Raw genomic sequence first — 18,770 nt, 5'->3', positions numbered from 1 at the left:
GCCCCAAATACTCATCCCAAATGTTGATATCAATAGCTATATCTCTTAAGTGACTCTTTTGAGGCTTTTGATATGAAGTTTGTCTTTTGAGCTAGTTCGTGTCCATTATCCTTCATGATATGTAAGTGATGTGAAGGTGTATATACATCATTTTACCCCAACAGTACGTTGATGTGATTGTGGCCCAAATAATAACACGTTTTTAATTATTATTATTAATAATTTTCTCATAGATTTTTTTTGTTAAAATACGTGAAATGGTGAGATATGAATATCCTGTAAAACCTTGCTCAACTGTCTTTCAACATGGTAAACGACTATTTTGATGGCTATATGTTTGCGCAATTTCAATTCCTTCCATAGTTCATATACAAAATCTGCATAAAGGGGTGCCTTAGATAACTCATTCTGTCAGTCACGACAGAGTCAACGACCCAAAATCATTTAAAAATCAAATATAAAACTTCATGCACCTTAAAATTCATATATAGGACCCAAAGAGATTTTTGTTTTTTTTTTTTTACGCACTTATACTCAACCTAGCATTGAATACCTTATCAATATATCAAAACAAGTGATGATGGGGTCTATATGGTGGCACCTAAGAGCAGGAGGTATAGATGAGTATGGTTCGGTTTAGATTGATTTTTGACTAAAACCAAAAACCGAACTGTTATAATTTGGTTTTTGAAAATATAAAACCATTGGATTTTGGTTTTTTCGGTTTCAGTTTTTTCGGTTTGGGTTTTGGTTCGGTTTTTCGATTTTAGTCGGTTTTTAACTAGTTGTCGTTTGGACCAATTTGACCTTGAAAAGTTTATAAGTTTATATCCTATGATTACACCATAATTTCAACAAGTCTTCCAAACAATATTAGTAATAATAACACAACAACAATGACAACAGATCTATCAAAATAAGTTGAACAAATTTCAAATAGTACTTATTTCAAAAAAAAAATTATATAACTATTTATTTACGCGTTATTTAATTATACAATTACTAAGCCAAATCGATCTTTTTGTGTATTTTCACCTAAAACATATCAATGATATTATTGTATACACTTGAAAATGCAAATATATAAATATATTTACCCAAAATTTAGTAATAAAATGGTATAAATATAAAATAAAGTAAACAATATATATTTTTTGGTTCGGTTCGGTTCGGTTTTATGGTTCGGTTTTTCATTAGAAACCAAAACCGAGCCATAACTTTCGGTTTTTAGAAAAACAAAACCAAAAACCGTTGGTATTTTCAGTTTTTACGGTTCGGTTTTTATGCTTTTTTCGGTTTTCGGTTCAGTTTTTGCTCACCCCTAGCAGGAGCATAACTTAAACTCGTAATTTCTCTCATTAGTTAGTGTTATTTTAAACAAATACGAGCATGGTACCCGTGCAATGACGGCGGTGTGATGGTGGCACGGATGGTAATAGTGGTGGCAACGTCAAATGGTGTAGGTAATTGATGTAGAGGTGTTTAATTTAAAAGGGGTAGTAGAGATATTTTATAATATAAGAAACTAATGATGCAATTTAATAGTAAGGGTTTGTGGTGATTTAATTCATTAAGGGTAGTTAGGTCAATTCGCATGATCCAATTTTTCTAAACTTTCAACATGAATGTATAATTTTTATATATTAGTATATATTGACACACAAATATTATTGGAGCTCATTATTTCTTCGTCAGTTCCTTTATATTTTATTGGTTATTTTCTTTTGTAAATTCATTCACATATATATATTGATACGGCGATACATTCACACATAAATAATCTTGTCTTTCAACTCATATCGTTGCGTGGGACTCGTGGATGACTGGCAATTTGATGAACACTTTTTTTTTGTGTACCAGACAGATATAAATAAAATAAAAATAGTGGGTACTAAACTAGAGTGTAATTAGTAGTAATGTATTAAAACTAATATTGATGTTATATTAACCAAGATTAATAGAAACTAAGAAACGATGGTAACCAGTCTGAGCGGTCCAAGTTATCTTTTGCTCAAGTTGGATAGTTACGTGATAAGCTTTGCCACTATCTACAAACTTTTGACGTGATCGAATATTTGTATCCAGAATATGATAAAACAACCTTAGATATAGATACAAAATGGTATGCTTTCATTTTCATCTTTATCTTTTTTATGTTTGACCCTAGCTTCTATTTTATTTCAAGTAAAAAGAAAAGTCAGCAATTGTTACCTTGGTGTTTAAAATTTGACTTTCTTAAACAAATGACTCTGCCTGATCCTATTTAAGTGTAAAGAACTCCCAATTAGAAAATTTGTTTGAAAGGGGTCCTATTAAAGTGTAAAAAACTCCCAGTTAGAAAATATCTTTTGAAGTGGTGAGATCTTCTTTTAATTGTATATCATCATAAGTTTTTTTTATAATGTTGTATTATACATTTAATATAAATACATTTGGTGGTGTATAGTTAAAAGAAATTCATTTATGAATTAGTAGTCGGGCGATTATATACGTATGAATTCTTTAACGAGTTGTTTTACGCTTATGAAATTATAGATATATGATACAAGCCGTTCACTCAATTAATGCATTCAGTTGAACAGGTCAACGGTCGAATCAGAAACAAATATAAATTAAAAGACTCCATGTAATAAATTGGTTATTTTGGCTTGATGCTTTACTCTCGTTGGTTAATGACTTAATGTTATGGGCCAATATTATTTGAACACCGTCATATCTTTTGTGAGGCTTTTAATGTAGAAACAAAACATGTATATTATAAAAAAAAGTTAGGGTTCGAATCTCATAAATAACAAAAGAAAAGCATTACAGTGCGCAATGGAGGCAAAGTTATGTCCTTTTCAACATCTTCACGTATGCCTAACAGTTGTCGATCTCTTGTAGCTTTTGTTTTACCAAAAACCTTAAAGTAATATGTATATAATGAAAAAAAATAAAAGAAAATGATTTAGAAATTAGGATTACTTGGACCCAAAATGATTTTCTATAGTTTTCACCAAAAATATATATAAATAAATGCTCACACACCTCACAAACTCTATTATTGTACCTTCTCCCTTTAACTTTATGCTTTTGTAATTGTCCCCTTTTTTTATTTCTTCTTATGCTCATAGTCAACATAATCAAATTTAGAGTGCATATATTAGGACCAGCTTACTTGGCTTGACGCTAAGCTAGTTAGGTTACACGAGTAACGTGTACATTTGGGCTAAAATTTTTGGACTCGAGATTCATATATAACCTAATGGCTTGGTTATGATGTGTTGGTAAATAATTATGACTCAGAAGTATATATAATCTGAGAAATACTAAATGCACAAACCAATTACAAACAAATATGTACAAACTCATGTGTAAAATTAAGTGAACCAATCAAATGTAAAATTATTTTTTCTTTTTTCATTTTCTTTCTTTATATTATTGGTCACTCATGAATTTGTATAAATGTATTTGTAATTAGTTTGTAGCATTGCTGATGTAGAAACTTCCTCTAAATTGCTTTTTGGCATGTAACAATAAATATATACTACTTAACACTGCTTTAATTGTGCATATTTCAAATTGTTCTGATTACACTTTTTGTCACCTTTAGTGTAATGATGGTCAGGCCGCATTAAAATTACACTTAATTAGCACTAGGAATATATCTTACACTTTATTTGGAATTTTTATTTTTAAAATTAATTAGTTATTACGTTGATAATAACTATATAAAGTCAATATCCAAACAAATCAAAGTTATTAAATGTTGGAAAAAAATTTACAAATCATTTGTAAAGATAAGTGAAAGAGGTAAGTGAAAAGTATAGATGAAAATAGTGAATAATTAAGGGGTGTAGGTGATGAATGAAGATAAAGGAAAAAAGGTAATTGTGATCCCCTTAGATAAAAAAAACAAAATGTGGGGTTCATTTTTATTTAGGTAAATTACATTTTTCGTCCCAAAAATTGGTTATTTTGCACTTTTCGTCCCTAACGTTTTTTTATTACAATTTTAACCTTAATGTTGACAGAAATTTTCAATTAACGTCCTTTGGCCAAACGGTGTTAAGTTTTAGCCGTTAAGTCTCACACGTGCAAAACACGTGAGGGACTAAAAGTGAAAAACGTAAAAAGTCAGGGACGAAAACTGTAATTTACTTTATCAATTGTCATCATCTTCATCTTTTCAGGCCGAGTGGCCGAAAAATTCATCGGAAAACTTAAAATGTCGATATCTCACTCGTTTCCTTAAATTAGAGCTCGAAACCACCACCAAACTTCTCAAAATTAATTTTCGCACGAATCCTAACCAAAAGATTTCAAATTCAACACTTAACGAAAAACTCAAAATGATATTAACAATCATATAAAATGGGTTATCTATACACTAAAACTATAAAATGCCTCTTTTGTGACTGGTGAAGTGGGGGGAGTTTTCTTTATCAAATTCTTGCTTACAAACTGTAGGATTTATGTTCCTGTAAAGTCTTTAGTAATTTGCTATTTATCAATGTATATCCACATTTATTCCTTGCATGCAGACACACATATATCAAGAGTAAAAGAATATTATAGATTTGTATATTATGCTTCTAATATTTTCAAGGTAATTTAAGATGGTCACTTTGCAACTTCATGTCAATGCTGTTTACTAATTGCTGTTATGTTCATTATTAATTTTTGTTTAAATTTTTAGCTTGGTAATGGATAGTAAAAGATTTCATCATGCCTACCTAGCTTTATGTTCAAAGGAACAAACATATAGCAAGAAGGTGAATATGGTTCATTAGTTGTTAGTTGTGTCTTATGATGTATCTTGTTGCCTGGTTAAAGCTTGACGGAAAGACATTACATATTTACCTTTTTCAGCAATTACGCGTGATGATATACATTTTGAGTTTTCCGGCAAGTGTTGAATCTGAAATCTTTTGGTTAGGCATGATGCAGAAATTAATTTTGAGAAGTTTGGTGGTGGTTTCGTGGTCTAATTCGAAGAAACAAGTGAGATATCCGGCAAATTTTCCTGCCACTCAGCCGGAAAAGATGAAGATGATGACAATTGATAAAGTAAATTTCAGTTTTTGTCCCTAAACTTTTCACGTTTTGCACTTTTAGTCCCTCACGTGTTTTGCATGTGTGGGACTTAACGGCTGAAACTTAACACCGTTTGGCCAAAGGACGTCAATTGAAAAATTCTACCAACTTTAAGGTTAAAATTTTAACAAAAAAACATTAGGGACGAAAAGTGTAAAAGCTGCCAACTTCATGGACGAAAAGTGTAATTTACTTTTTTTATTTATATATATTTTTTCTTGTTTTCTTTTATTTTGATTGGAAATAGCGTTTCAGGAGCTTTAGCTTTTCGAAGGAGCTTTTAATCTTTAAAACTAAACAAATACCTCTTGAAATTGCACCTACAGCTATCATACCAAACACTTTTAGAAAATAAAAGCTACAGCTTACAGCTCTAACTAAAAGCTACAACTTACAGCTCGAACTAAAAGCTACAGCTACAAGTTAAAGCTACCAGCTACAGCTACTTTTGGCAAACATACATATAGAGTGAAAGATTGTATAGTATTGTGTTTTTAATTGAATAAAAATGGGGATCAAATGATAAATGAATGATTAAAGGGAAAAGTAGTAGTTAGTGAAATAAATGAGAAATTGATGATGATGTAATAAGAAAAAATATAAATGAAAAGATGAACGTTTACGAATGGTAATGGGCTCATGGCTATCAAAATAATTATTGTCAACACTCAACAAAACATACAAGTCTTAATTTGTTGGTCTAACATGTCACGTATGTACCATCTAATCTAATATCGTCAATTAAAATAGGAGTACATAATAGTACAATACCACTCAATCAATCTGTTTCACCGAGGATTTTAATCTACATTTTTGATGTAAAATATGTGTTTAACATTTTCAAAAAACAGTTACATATACATCACATATTCTGCATTGTTCATTTTAGTAATCAATATTTCTCAATATAAGGATCTAGAGTAACAAATAAAATCCCAAAAAAAAATCCTATAAACTCATGGTCGAGCAATGAAAATCAAGGAGAGAAAGAAAGAGGGAAAACACATTTTATATCATTGATCCAAATCATATGTTGTGCTGGTTTATAATATTATGATTGTAAATAGTACGTAGATATAACATTTATCTTCTCAATAACATTTTTTTGAAAAAATAACGAGCTAAGTCCGTGAAAGAAAACTTTTTACAATGACTAGATAAACACAAATTAACTAATTACACGATAGTCAAAACCACTTCCCTGCTATTAGTCTATTACTCCGGCTCGATCTAAATGTCTTTATTGTTGTATTTCTATCGGGACCATTACCAAGCAAATAAATTGGGACAAATTATTTTATCATATTAAAATGGAGTTGTTGTTAATTAATATATGATTTGCTTAATTACGTTTCCAATTTGACTTTATGCTTTTAAGTTTTAACTTATGCACGAGAAAGCTTATCGATATGATGCTATTATTGGAGGCAGGCACTTTAGACAGACATAAACCATGTTCAATGGCAAATATCTTGTATCTCATTTCATGTGCTAATTACTCCTTCCATTCAATTGTCACACCATGTTTTCATGTCATTTTCAAATCTTTAATCCGCTTTATATTGGTGTTGCCCAAACCGACATATATTTATGCACAATATAAATTATAAATATCATAATTTTCTATTATATAAAGAGAATTGATATCTTCCTATCTCCCTATCTTCTTATATCTCCGTGTTAGTCCTGATACCAATGTATGGTAGCTATATGTGTTGTATCGTAAAGAAATTCGAATATGCTACATTTATGATTTATGAGTACATGATTCGTGAGTACGAAATAAATTGAGGTTAAAGTAAACCGATGATCGAAGCTACATTATAATAAAAAGTACTAATAAATGTAATATATCTTTAGTGTGAGTTTTGGATTTACTTTAAATTTTTACTGTCACGTCAAATTCAAAACTTGTGAGTATATTAGATGAGGGCAAATAGTTTTGTGATTTCAGATCGTAAACTCAAATATTTTAAGTTTTCGTGTTAATAACTTATTACAAGTAATATAACTAATAATAGGAGTTGAAAAATTGAAAGGAAAAAAAAAGAGACAATTTTATCAAGTAGATTACGATCAATCAAATAAAATTATAATGTGTTTTGTATGTATTAGTCAAGAGTTTAAGTTTAATAAGGAAACAATAAATATATATATATATATATAATTAAAAAAACTAATTCAATAAAATAAATAAATTAAAAGGGTATGTGTCTACAAAAATTTGGCGAGAACAACATCTTACTTTTTGTTTTATTTTATTGGTAGTTTGATATATCATATTAATAACCCTACACAATACCAATTCGTACTTTAGTTAGATTTTTATATGACAACTTTTTAATTTATTAATTAATTATATGGTTTTTAAATTATTAAAAATATATAAAATAGTCATAGTTATTTAAGGTAACTAAAAATTAGAATTTACTTATTCAATTTAGGCTAAAAGGGACATATGTAGCTTAGATATTGTGCCACATGTCGATTAATGAATGTCTCAATCCTATTTTAGTTTATTGGTAAACTAGTTAATTAAATCTGGGTCATCTAATTGAAAACTTTACAAATAAAAATACATAATTATCTATATTATTTGTTTATACACCCTTTGTTTAAAAAACTCCAACGATTAAACTTTGTTTAGATATTAAAAATATGCGGTTAAAAGAGTAACATGTAAAAACATAAATTTAGTTAAACCTTATTAACAAGGATATAACATCACATTAACAAATAGTTTGATATATCATATTAATAACCCTACACAATACCAATTCGTACTTTAGTTAGATTTTTATACGACAACTTTTTAATTTATTAATTAATTATATGGTTTTAAATTATTAAAAATATATAAAATCGTCATAATTATTTAAGGTAACTAAAAATTAGAATTTACTTATTCAATTTAGGCTAAAAGGGACATATGTAGCTTAGATATTGTGCCACATGTCGATTAATGAATGTCTTAATCCTATTTTAGTTTATTGGTAGATATTACTAAAGATGAAATTTTCATGACATAAGAAAAGTTTAAGTGTCAGCCATCTAGGCTAGCGAATAATGTTTTTTTCATATATTATGTTGATGTCATGATCCACTAAATTATTATTTTTTATTGTTTTAATAATATTTATATATACTTCTTGATATATTATATGTGTATATATATTTGCCTTAAAGAAAAAATATAAAACCCACCAAAAACTTGAAGTTTTCCAACAAAGTACTGTAGTTGCTATGACTCAGGCTAAATAAATGGAACATATCCGCTCTAAAAAAAAATATTTGCTCAAATATTAATTATTTTACTTTATTAGTTATAATGAAAACAAATTTATTCAACAAACTCGCTTTTTACGCGTGATGTAAATCTAATATTCTACTATAAGCGAGCATCCAAATCTTCTACGAGACATGCCAATGCCACTCATCTAGTACAAGTACGGAAAATAAATAACCATTTTTTCATCCGCTAAACCTCTTACAAGTTATAACACCTACGTTATTTTCAAATAATCATATATACTCATACTAGTCCTAATACCCATACGATATACGGTAGTTATATAAATTTAACATAAAAAATTCAAATATGTATAATACATTATTGGTGAGTATGAAATAAATGTTACTGTTAAAGTAAATCGATAATCGAAGCTAAATTATAATAAACTTTAATGATAAATATAATATATGTTTAATTAGAGTTTTGGATTTACCTTAAATTTTTAAAACCACATCCAAATCGAAACTTGTAACCATAGTGGATGATGACAAATAGCTTCGTGATTTCGGATTGTAAACTCAAAATTTTAAAGTCTTTATGTTAATAACTTATTATAATTCATGTCAATAACTTATTATAATTAATATAAGTAATAGGAGACCAAGAATTGAAGAGGGGGGGGGGGGGGGGAAGACAATTTATTAATGAAAAAACGATCAATCAAATAAGGTTGTAATGACTTTTGTATCAATAAGCCAAGAGTTAAAGTTTACTTCTAAGTCTAATAAAAAAATTGAATTTATATACAACTAAAAAAACTAATTTAATAGAATAAATAAATTAAAATGACACGTCTCGATCAAGGATTACGTCACGTGTCGTTTCAAGAACATGACAATCCTGTTTTAATTTTTTGGTAAATTACATGGATTTGGGATTGATCATAAGACTTACATCCCAAAAAACAAATTTTTATACTAAATGAATTAACCTCACGTTAACTGAATGAACCACTAACACAATATCAATCCCGCTCTTTCAGTGGCGGAGCTATGTGGTGGTCACGGGTGGTCATGATAACCCCACAATATTTATAAAACTTTATATTTTTAGTACTATTTTTATATATTTATATAGTTTAAAGATAATTGGCAACCCCATATAATTTAATTTGATAATACAATTTTCACGCTTGTTAATATCATGAAAACTATTCGGTGACCCCAGACTATAAATTCTGGCTCCGCCACTGTGCTCTTTTAGATGCTTAATTAACATGTCATTTGCAAGTATAAACTTCATATCTATCATACACGAATTAAGGAGCTCTAAATTCTAATGTAGATCTAATCATCAGAGTGGAGGAGCGCCTCCCCACTCCTCCCCTCCCTGATTTTTCTCCTCCTCCCCGTCCACTGCCTAATGCTAAGAATGTCTCATCATCCCTCCCCTCCCTTCCCCACTTTTTCTGTTTCATTTAATTCCTTTTTATTTTTAATCAAATAATAACTAAACCTTTTATTTAATAAATTAAAAATACCACTAAAATACATAAACACTACAAAATTAAACACTTTATAAAAATATTTAAAAAAATACAAAATTTTTAAACACTACAAAATTAGAAGAATGTTAAAATATGTTAGAAGAAATAAAATAAATAATAATGTATAAAAAAAAATATTGTAACTCATTTTAATAAAAGGTTAAAAGTCTATGGGGTAGAGTGTAAAATAAAATTTCATATATTTGACTTTGAATGTTGTTGCGGCTTATCTTCTCCAAAACCAGACTATATATATATATATATATATATATATATGGGTATTTTATTTAAAAAAGAAAAGAAAAAAAGGAAAGCAATGATGAGTAACGGTCGAATCAATAGGCATCACAACCGGCACCACGGTCACCAATTCGCTCCCCACCCTACGGGTACCGGAAGATCGGCGCGATGTTCAATCTGGTACCAGATAGGTACCGGTCTCCTCTCCAGGGCGCTCCATCCATCCTCATAGACAAAAGAATACATATCAAATATATAACAATATTGATGTCACTTAATGAGTTAATGTAAAGTAGATTTCAAATTATTACTATTACTAAATTATATCATGACTCATTGAATTGGTTGAATTAAGTATGTAATTATTTAGGGTTGAGATCCCTTCCAGTTAGACGTAACTTAAGAGATAAAGTTGGATGATCTCAACTATTGCCACCAAATTATTTATAGCCCAAAAAAATATCAGGATTCATAGACTAACTTGAATAGTATATAATGCATAAACATAATGTGGGGGCCTTTCTCTACATTCAAGCCTCTTCTCTCAACCACATCCATTGCCGAATAGGGAATCAATATATGAAAAAATGTTTTCAATAGTTATTTTAATTGAATTATTAGTTTGGTTGCTAGAAATGGTTGAACAATTTTACCTGGTGGCTAATAAAAATGAAATAATTCATTAACTTGAATAGTATATATAATATCAATACATTTTTAAGACTCACCATTTGAATATTAAAGTTACGAGATGGGTAACCGCGTAATGTGGCGGAGGTGGTGGCAATGGGTGGTGTTAGTGGCGGTGGTGGTAACGATATGGTTCTTAATCTAAAAGTAATTGACGTAAATGTAGTGTAGTTATTTTATGGTTAAGGAATGTATTTTTTGTAAATAACTTTATTAAGAATATTATAGAGATACTAGGTGGAAATATTTAAATTAATTAATAAATTAGATAGATAGTTTAGATAAATACTAGATTTTAGACCTGTGTCCGACACTGGACACAGGGTTTATAATATTACCAATATTAGATTTTAATACATTTAATAAATAAAAGCTTATAATTTTGAAAAAATACGGTTCTAAGTGTTATACTTTGCAAGTTGTAGTACAATAACCATAGGTTCGTCACTATCATTATAAGGTGAGACATATTGATGGAATTGTTTGTCGTAGTCATTCTACAAGTCACGTGCTACAATAATTTCTCTATTATTTAATTTTTTTGAAACCAATTGTACTCATAATGTGATAATATTATGAAAGAAATTAAAAATTACTCGTAAAATATAAACATACTTATGATTTTATACTTGACATTCAAGTATATGTATTTGATCATGATGTGGCCCATAACATGAATATGTTTATTTTCAATCAATGTTTTATGATAATTAAATAGCAATTAAGATTGTATTTATATTCTTCGATAACAATTATGACTCTTGATTTGAGTAACAATTGTAATTTTAAAAAATTAAATATAAATACTTTTTGTAATTTTTTAAAAAAATCTTCTCAAGTTGATGGCTAAATTAAGTACTCAGGGATAAAAGGTGTACATTATTGATGAAAAACAAAAAAAGTGTAAATTAATATAAATACTAATATAATAATATATTTAGATAATGATTATTGGGATTTTTAATTTATACTTAATCTAAATGATGACATAAACGAAAGTCAATTTGATGAAATTGAGTGATTTGATTGGTTAATAAGTCATTAGTTGAACTGTCTTATAGTATATATATATTAAGATTAAGATTAAGATGGGTATAAAATATTTTAGGGATATATTGGGTAGATTTAGTGTGCGAGTTAAGATTGTGTTGAAAATTAAAAGTATTTTAGGTATTTTAAAGGTAGAGAGTTGAAAAGAAGGGAGAGTAATTTGTTTATTAATATAGTATAGATTATCACAAATGTCTTTATGATTATTCATTGCTGCTAATAGATTAGTAGATGACACTAGATGTACGTTAAGTCTTCAATAAAAATACCATCGCGTTTTTTTAAATGTCACATGCAGTAGGGTTAAAAACCTTCCTTTCTTAAACAATATTAATTTTAGATCCCTACTCATATGTGATAAAATTAATAAATTATAGGTGAGACGTATTCTAATTGAATGTTTGGGAAAAAAAAAATCTCATATCCTTGATAATAGCATTGTCCGAATTATTATTCTTATTTTTCATACTCGTAATAGTTTAAAGTCTCTTAACCTGGTCATTTAGCTCCTTTCGCAGTTCCGTGTCTGATATCTAGTTTGAGAAATAACATTTGTGTTTGTGATTAAAGCTCTCAAACTTTTGGGCGCTTATTCCCTACTTACTATTTACTTGTTTAGAACAAGATCTCTTTATAGAAAAAGGATTTTGAGACGGCTACATATCAAAACGCATTGTCCTTGTTATGATGATGTTTTTTGAAATATCAAGTTCGCTTGAAACTTCGTGTCGCAATCCGACGACGAGAGGTCTAACATACGTTGTCTTAATCGAATCCGTGTTAGAGAGCTTTCATGGAGTAGAAATGTCTATTTCAATGTTATTGAAACAATCTATTATTGTTTTGTCACTTGTGTGAAAGGGTGGCTAGAGGGTGAACAAATATCTTCAAATGGTGGAGGATAAATGATTCTAATATTTATTCGGTAGATGAATTAACAAATAATGAGTAACTCATAATGGTGCAATTAATAATTTGGAAAGCAGTAGTTTGATCAATACTACTATATACTATTTGGAAAGCTCAAAACAAGAAGGATTTTGAAAATAGCAATGAGAATTTGCATAAATTTTGTGATAAAATTCAAGTTATTTCACATTTTCGGATATCTAATAGAATGAAGAACCAACCACTTGAATGGATTGAATGGTGTATATTAGAAGATTCAATGAGAGAGTGTTTGGGAATTTTATGATTTTATTACTTAAAAATGAATTTACATCAATATTCAGTGTATATACATTTTTAAATATCTAATTAACCGCCTTAACTACTTTGACTACTTTGACCAGCTATATTTACACATCTCGTCCCTCAACTATCTATCCCATTATACTTCTGGCTTAATTTACATAATATTGCATTTCACCAAGCTCTTGTTCAATATGCTTTTCATCTTTGAGCTATGCTTCCATGAAACAGAGGAATTCACTTTTGAGACACTTGAATTATGTTTAGATGCATCATATGCATATTAGGCCTTGGAAGATGTAAGATTGATGTAGTGTGGCCATTGTAAACTTGTGTGTATTAGTTGGTTGTGTTTATTGTTCTGTCAACTGATTGCTGCTTGCATCTTGTTGGTTTGTAGAAGTTTTCTTTGTAATCAACTTTAAATTTTATATAATTACGGCCTTAAGAAAAATTCTGATTCTCTAAAACATGTATTTATTATTTAATCTAAATATTTCTGGACTTTTAAGTTAACTTAAATGGACCTTACGAACGAACAAATCGAAGACTTTTAAAGTTCTAATTGGTAGAGGGTCCATTTTTACAAGTGGGCTTGAAAAATGTCCAGTTACTTGATAGTTCGCTAACGGTAATGGACTCTTTTTTGAGTTTTTCTTTCTTTTCATATTTAACTACTGTATTAATTACTCGCAAGTCGTAATATATTTATTTTTTAAGGAAAAAACCAATATGCTTTTAGAAGAAACATGATTCCTCTTCACAAACTCTCCCACATAAAAATCACATGTACAAATACAAAATCTTTCCCTCTCACAAAATCATAGAAGTATGATGCTTCTAGCAGTGTAACCCCCTTTCTTTAATGCTTACATGCCTTTACCAAAGTCAATTGCTTGTACATAATATAATAATTTTTGAGGGTCAAGTAAAAGCATCACGAGATCGAATATTGTTGCCAAATTCATAAAGGTGGTATCTAAAAATAAGTATTCATTGTTTGAGCTGGTCATTGGAAAATGGTTACTTGGGTCCAAAACCCGGGTCATCTAATGTATCAATCTTTACTCTTTAGCTCGAAGAATTTTCAAAAAATATATTTTAGGAGGTTATATCATTACTTATTGTCGTTTAAATTTGGTTTCATCAATACAAAACAATAAAATCAAGTGTTATAAATCAACAAAAACATGGCTTGGTTAAATGTTGTTCTATTACAGCCTGCTTTATTCATCATTTTCCCTTTGTTTAAACGAAATAACAAATAAACAAATCCGTTGACCAAAGAGTTAAGGAAGAAGTTGTAGATTTGATAATACTATTCTCTGAGAAAAAATTGAAAGATTATATATTTATTTGTATTTTTTTAATATCTTTATATAACATATTGTATCATATATCTTTACCCAAAAAAAAAAATTGTATCATATATATGCTGCAACATACTCAACTAAATATATTAAAGGTCATCATTGGTACTGTCTTTTGTTTTTGGGCTAATTGCACGGAAAAAGCTCGTACTTTGACATTTTTGTTATTGTGAGACTCGTACAAAAAAAAAAGCTTTTAAAAGGCGTTGAAACGGTTAATATTACTTTTGTGGGCTTTCTGTAATTAACCGGTCACCAAAAATTTTGGAAATCGTTTTTGTTTATTTTAAATCATTATATTTCATACATGGATAATCCATGTCATCAACACCCGTTATCAATTTCCACGTCACCTTTCCACTACGTTTAACACTTTATAAAACCTTCTTTGTCGATTGAACATCCCAACCCCACACCCCCTTTTTGTCTCCCCTTTTGTCCCTTTGTCTGTAAACCCTAGAACGTATTTGACCAAAAACCTTCAATCCATTTTCTGCATTCAATCATATTTTGTTATAATTTTTGATCGTTGCATGCTAATCGCTGTTTAAGGTATGTTTTGTATATTAATTTCCCTTTTTATACAGTCTTTGCGTAGTTAGGGTTTATTCATTCTGGTTGCATGTTTTTTTTTGGAATTCGAGTTCTTATATTTTATTATTATTATGTGTATATAAATATATTTTAATACTTTTTATTTATTTTATATTCAGAATGCGAGAACGCTTTTTCGAGTTTGATGTGCACTTTGATGGTGCGTTTGCTTGGCCTCCTATTAGGTATGAACATGACATTGTTATGCCTATTTGCATAAGTATGCTAGATCAAAAGGGATTAGTTAAGTATTTAGAAGAGTTAATTCAAGCCCCTTTCAATGTTATGTACTTTGTACTTCCTGAAAAGGGACTTGATAATGGTTTGGTAAAAATTGAATGCCAAAAGGATGTAGATTCTCTGTTTGAACTTTCACATTCTTATAGTAGACTGCACATATATCTGGATCATTTCATGGATGACCTAAGTGAATTTCTAGTGATACCTTCAAGACCTAATGATGGAGATATATTAGATGAGCAAGAGACTGATGGTTTTAATGTGCAGATGAGTATCTCATAAGTCAAAGCCAACCTGCTGCTAGTTTAGGTGTTCAGAGTCAAGTGCCCCCAAGTACTCAAAATGTAGTTGATAATGAACCAGTAAATCACAATGAACCACTTCAAGAAAATTTAGCTGATAATGAACCAGTTAACCAAAATGAACCACTTCAAGAAAATGTAGTAGAAGAAGAGCATTCTAGTGATGATAGTGACTATGAACCTTCTGAAAGTGATACTGAGAGTGAGACACATTCAATTGATTATCCTTCTGAAGGAGAAGATGAGTTAAGGGAATTTAGGTTGATGAAACAAGCTAGTAAGAATAAGCCAAAGGCCAACGCACAACCAAAACTAGGTGATCCAGTTCCTAGGGTAAATGTTTCCAACCCTGATCTAAATGATACAGTGGCTGAACATGAAGAATTCATGAAAGAGTTATGCGAGAAGTTGAAATCACCTGAATTTGTAGACGAGGATCCATTTAAAGCAATACAAAATATTGAGAAGTGGCCAGTTCACAATGCCAATATACATTGGAGGATGAAACAACCAAATGTATGTGAGAGGTTTGTTGACCACCATCAATTCAGGGACATGTTGACTTACTTTGCTGTTGCAAATGGTTACTCACTCTGGTTTGAGAAATCAACATAAGCTAAGTGTGTTGCAAGGTGTGGTCAGAAAGCTCCAAGACTTAAAAATCCCGAGTTAGGGAAACAAAGAAAACAACAAAGGTATCCTGCTACTGAAAAAGGAGAGGAACCAAAATGTCCCTGGAGGTGTTATGCTAAGAAAATGGATAATGAAAACATTGAGAAAGAATGAATACATTGAGAAGAATGGCAGAAAAGTGGCAAACTAAAATATGCCCATCAATTATTAAAAGAATTGATTGGTGCAAGGATCAATAAAGGTAAAAACCAACTGATTTATCATCATTGTATGAACTTCCTTTATGCTTTTATTAACTTTAAACTTTGTCAAAATTACAGGTATTTGAAACCATTTCACTGTGGTCTGGATGAATGGGAAGTGAGGCAGGGGAATGAAGGGTTCAAAGTAAATGAAGCTAGAAGGACATGTAGCTGCAGGATGTGGGAGTTGACAGGCATACCATGCCCTCATGTTGTTTTTGTGATTTTTTAGATGGCTAAGAATGAGGAAAACTATGTTCCCAACTGGTTCAAGAAGAGTTTGTACAATGAAACATATGGTTTTCACTTACATGCAGTTGGTGGAATGACTACTTGGGAGGAACATATGGGTAACAAGCCTCTGCTACCAAAACCTAGGGTCATGCCAGGCAGACCCAAAAAGAAAAGAATAAGGGCAAGTTATGAGAGTCATATAGCAAGTTCTGGCAATAGGAAGAGGGTGACAAGACATGGGGTGCAAATGACTTGTCAAATATGCATGCAACCAGGACACAACAAGAAAAGTTGTACAAATGAGCCAGTAGAAAAATCAAAAGAGAAGGTTTACAAGAAGATTGGCAGACCACCAAAGAATGCTGGACAAAACAGTCAGAATGCTGTTCAAAACAGTCAGAATGTTGGTCAAAACCCTAGTTCTGGACAAAACAGACAGAATGCAGGTCAAAACCCTACTGCAAGTCAAACCCCTAATGTGGGTGAAAGCAGTCAAAATGCTAGCCATAACCCTCATGTGGGTGGCTTTTCAAGCCAAAACCAGTCTGGACCAGCTGCTACAAGTTCTGGAAGAGGTTGGACAAGGAAATCCATTTATGTGGACAAGGTTTTGACTCCTAAGAAGAAAGCATGTGAATCAAGTGGTTTGGAAGGTACTTTTGTTATAGGTTCTTGTACTGCTACAACAAAGTCTGGTGTGGCCTTAGGGGTATCCAGCACTGGCTTTAGCAATCCCAAATTATTTGGAGTGAAAGGTAGTTTTTTTTGTCCATTTTAATTTCATAAAATTGTGTTTACAAGTTATTATGTCAGTAATTTAATTATTGTTGTTTGTTCATTGCATGACAGGTCCAAGAAAACTATCAAGTTGGTGGGGAGCTGGAGTTTGTGTTGATCTAAAGACTGGGGAAAAATTTTTAGGTGGGAGTGATGGAGTGCCAGTCCTTGTTTGGCCACCGAATGTGCCAATACCAAGTGCTTCTGAAATGCTTAAGCAGAAAAAAGCTGAAATGCTCAAGCAGAAACAAGCTGAAAAGGGAAAGGAAAAAGAAGTTGTAGTAGAGCAGTCAACACCTAAAAAGATATCCAATTCTCTACCACAAACAACCAATGTTATGCCACAAAGAAAGAGTTCAAGATTGATAAACAAGAGGAACCCAAGTGAGAGGATCCTGAAGAAGAAGTTGGCAATGTCTGTTCCTGGCCCAGGGGAATCAAAGCAAAATGCAATGGAGTTGGATTAATCTTGGATAGCTGCCAGTCAAATGAACTAGTCTTTTGTTTAATGTCTTTTGCTAAAAACTTGATACTTTGGTATGTAATATGTAGGTTATGAAACTGGTTGGTTGACTGTAATATGTAGGTTATGGAACTGCTTGGTATGAAGAACTTATGCCCAAATTTTGGTGAAATGCAAAGAATGAATCTTGTCAGGGCTTACTTTCTGTGTAATATCTTATAGTTTGGTACAATTTACATTTTAATTGTGTTGCAGATTTCAAAATATACATTATGACATTTGCATATGAAACAATATAGACTGAAAAAGTGTTTGCATTTCCATTTGCATGTCAAATTACAACAACTGAAACACAAACTACCCAACAAAATACATCAATTATTTCTTCAGAGAATAACATACATCAATGTAAAGCCAATATACCCAACACAATACACAATAAAACTACAAGTAGTAACAAGAAGACTAAAAACCTTTCATAAATCTGCAATTTGGCCACTACCACTTGGTTCTGTTGGTTACAATTCAATGTTTCAACCCTTGAATACTTAATTTCTTCTGAGACGTGAGTACATTTCAATCCCTCTATCTCATTATGCAAATCAAATAGCAAATCTTTGTAGTATTCACTTGGAAGTTCCTCATCCAAAAAATGATACATTTTACACTTCTTCCTCTCATCCTACCAAAGAAGAAACCCATTATAACAGAAATTCAAATTTCTAAAAACGATTTGACAAACACATACCATAATCGGGCAACTTATAAATCTTCTTCCAGGGTTCTTTCGAGTCCACGAAGTTCGAGGGTTTACGCGAAACCCACATTCACGTATGTTGATGTTTCCTCTGGGTCTGCTTCTTCGATTTGATGAAGATGTCGACATGTTT

This window comes from Erigeron canadensis, chromosome 4 (genome assembly GCF_010389155.1).
Source record: "Erigeron canadensis isolate Cc75 chromosome 4, C_canadensis_v1, whole genome shotgun sequence".
NCBI lineage: Eukaryota > Viridiplantae > Streptophyta > Magnoliopsida > Asterales > Asteraceae > Erigeron > Erigeron canadensis.
This window is presented reverse-complemented; position numbering follows the sequence as displayed.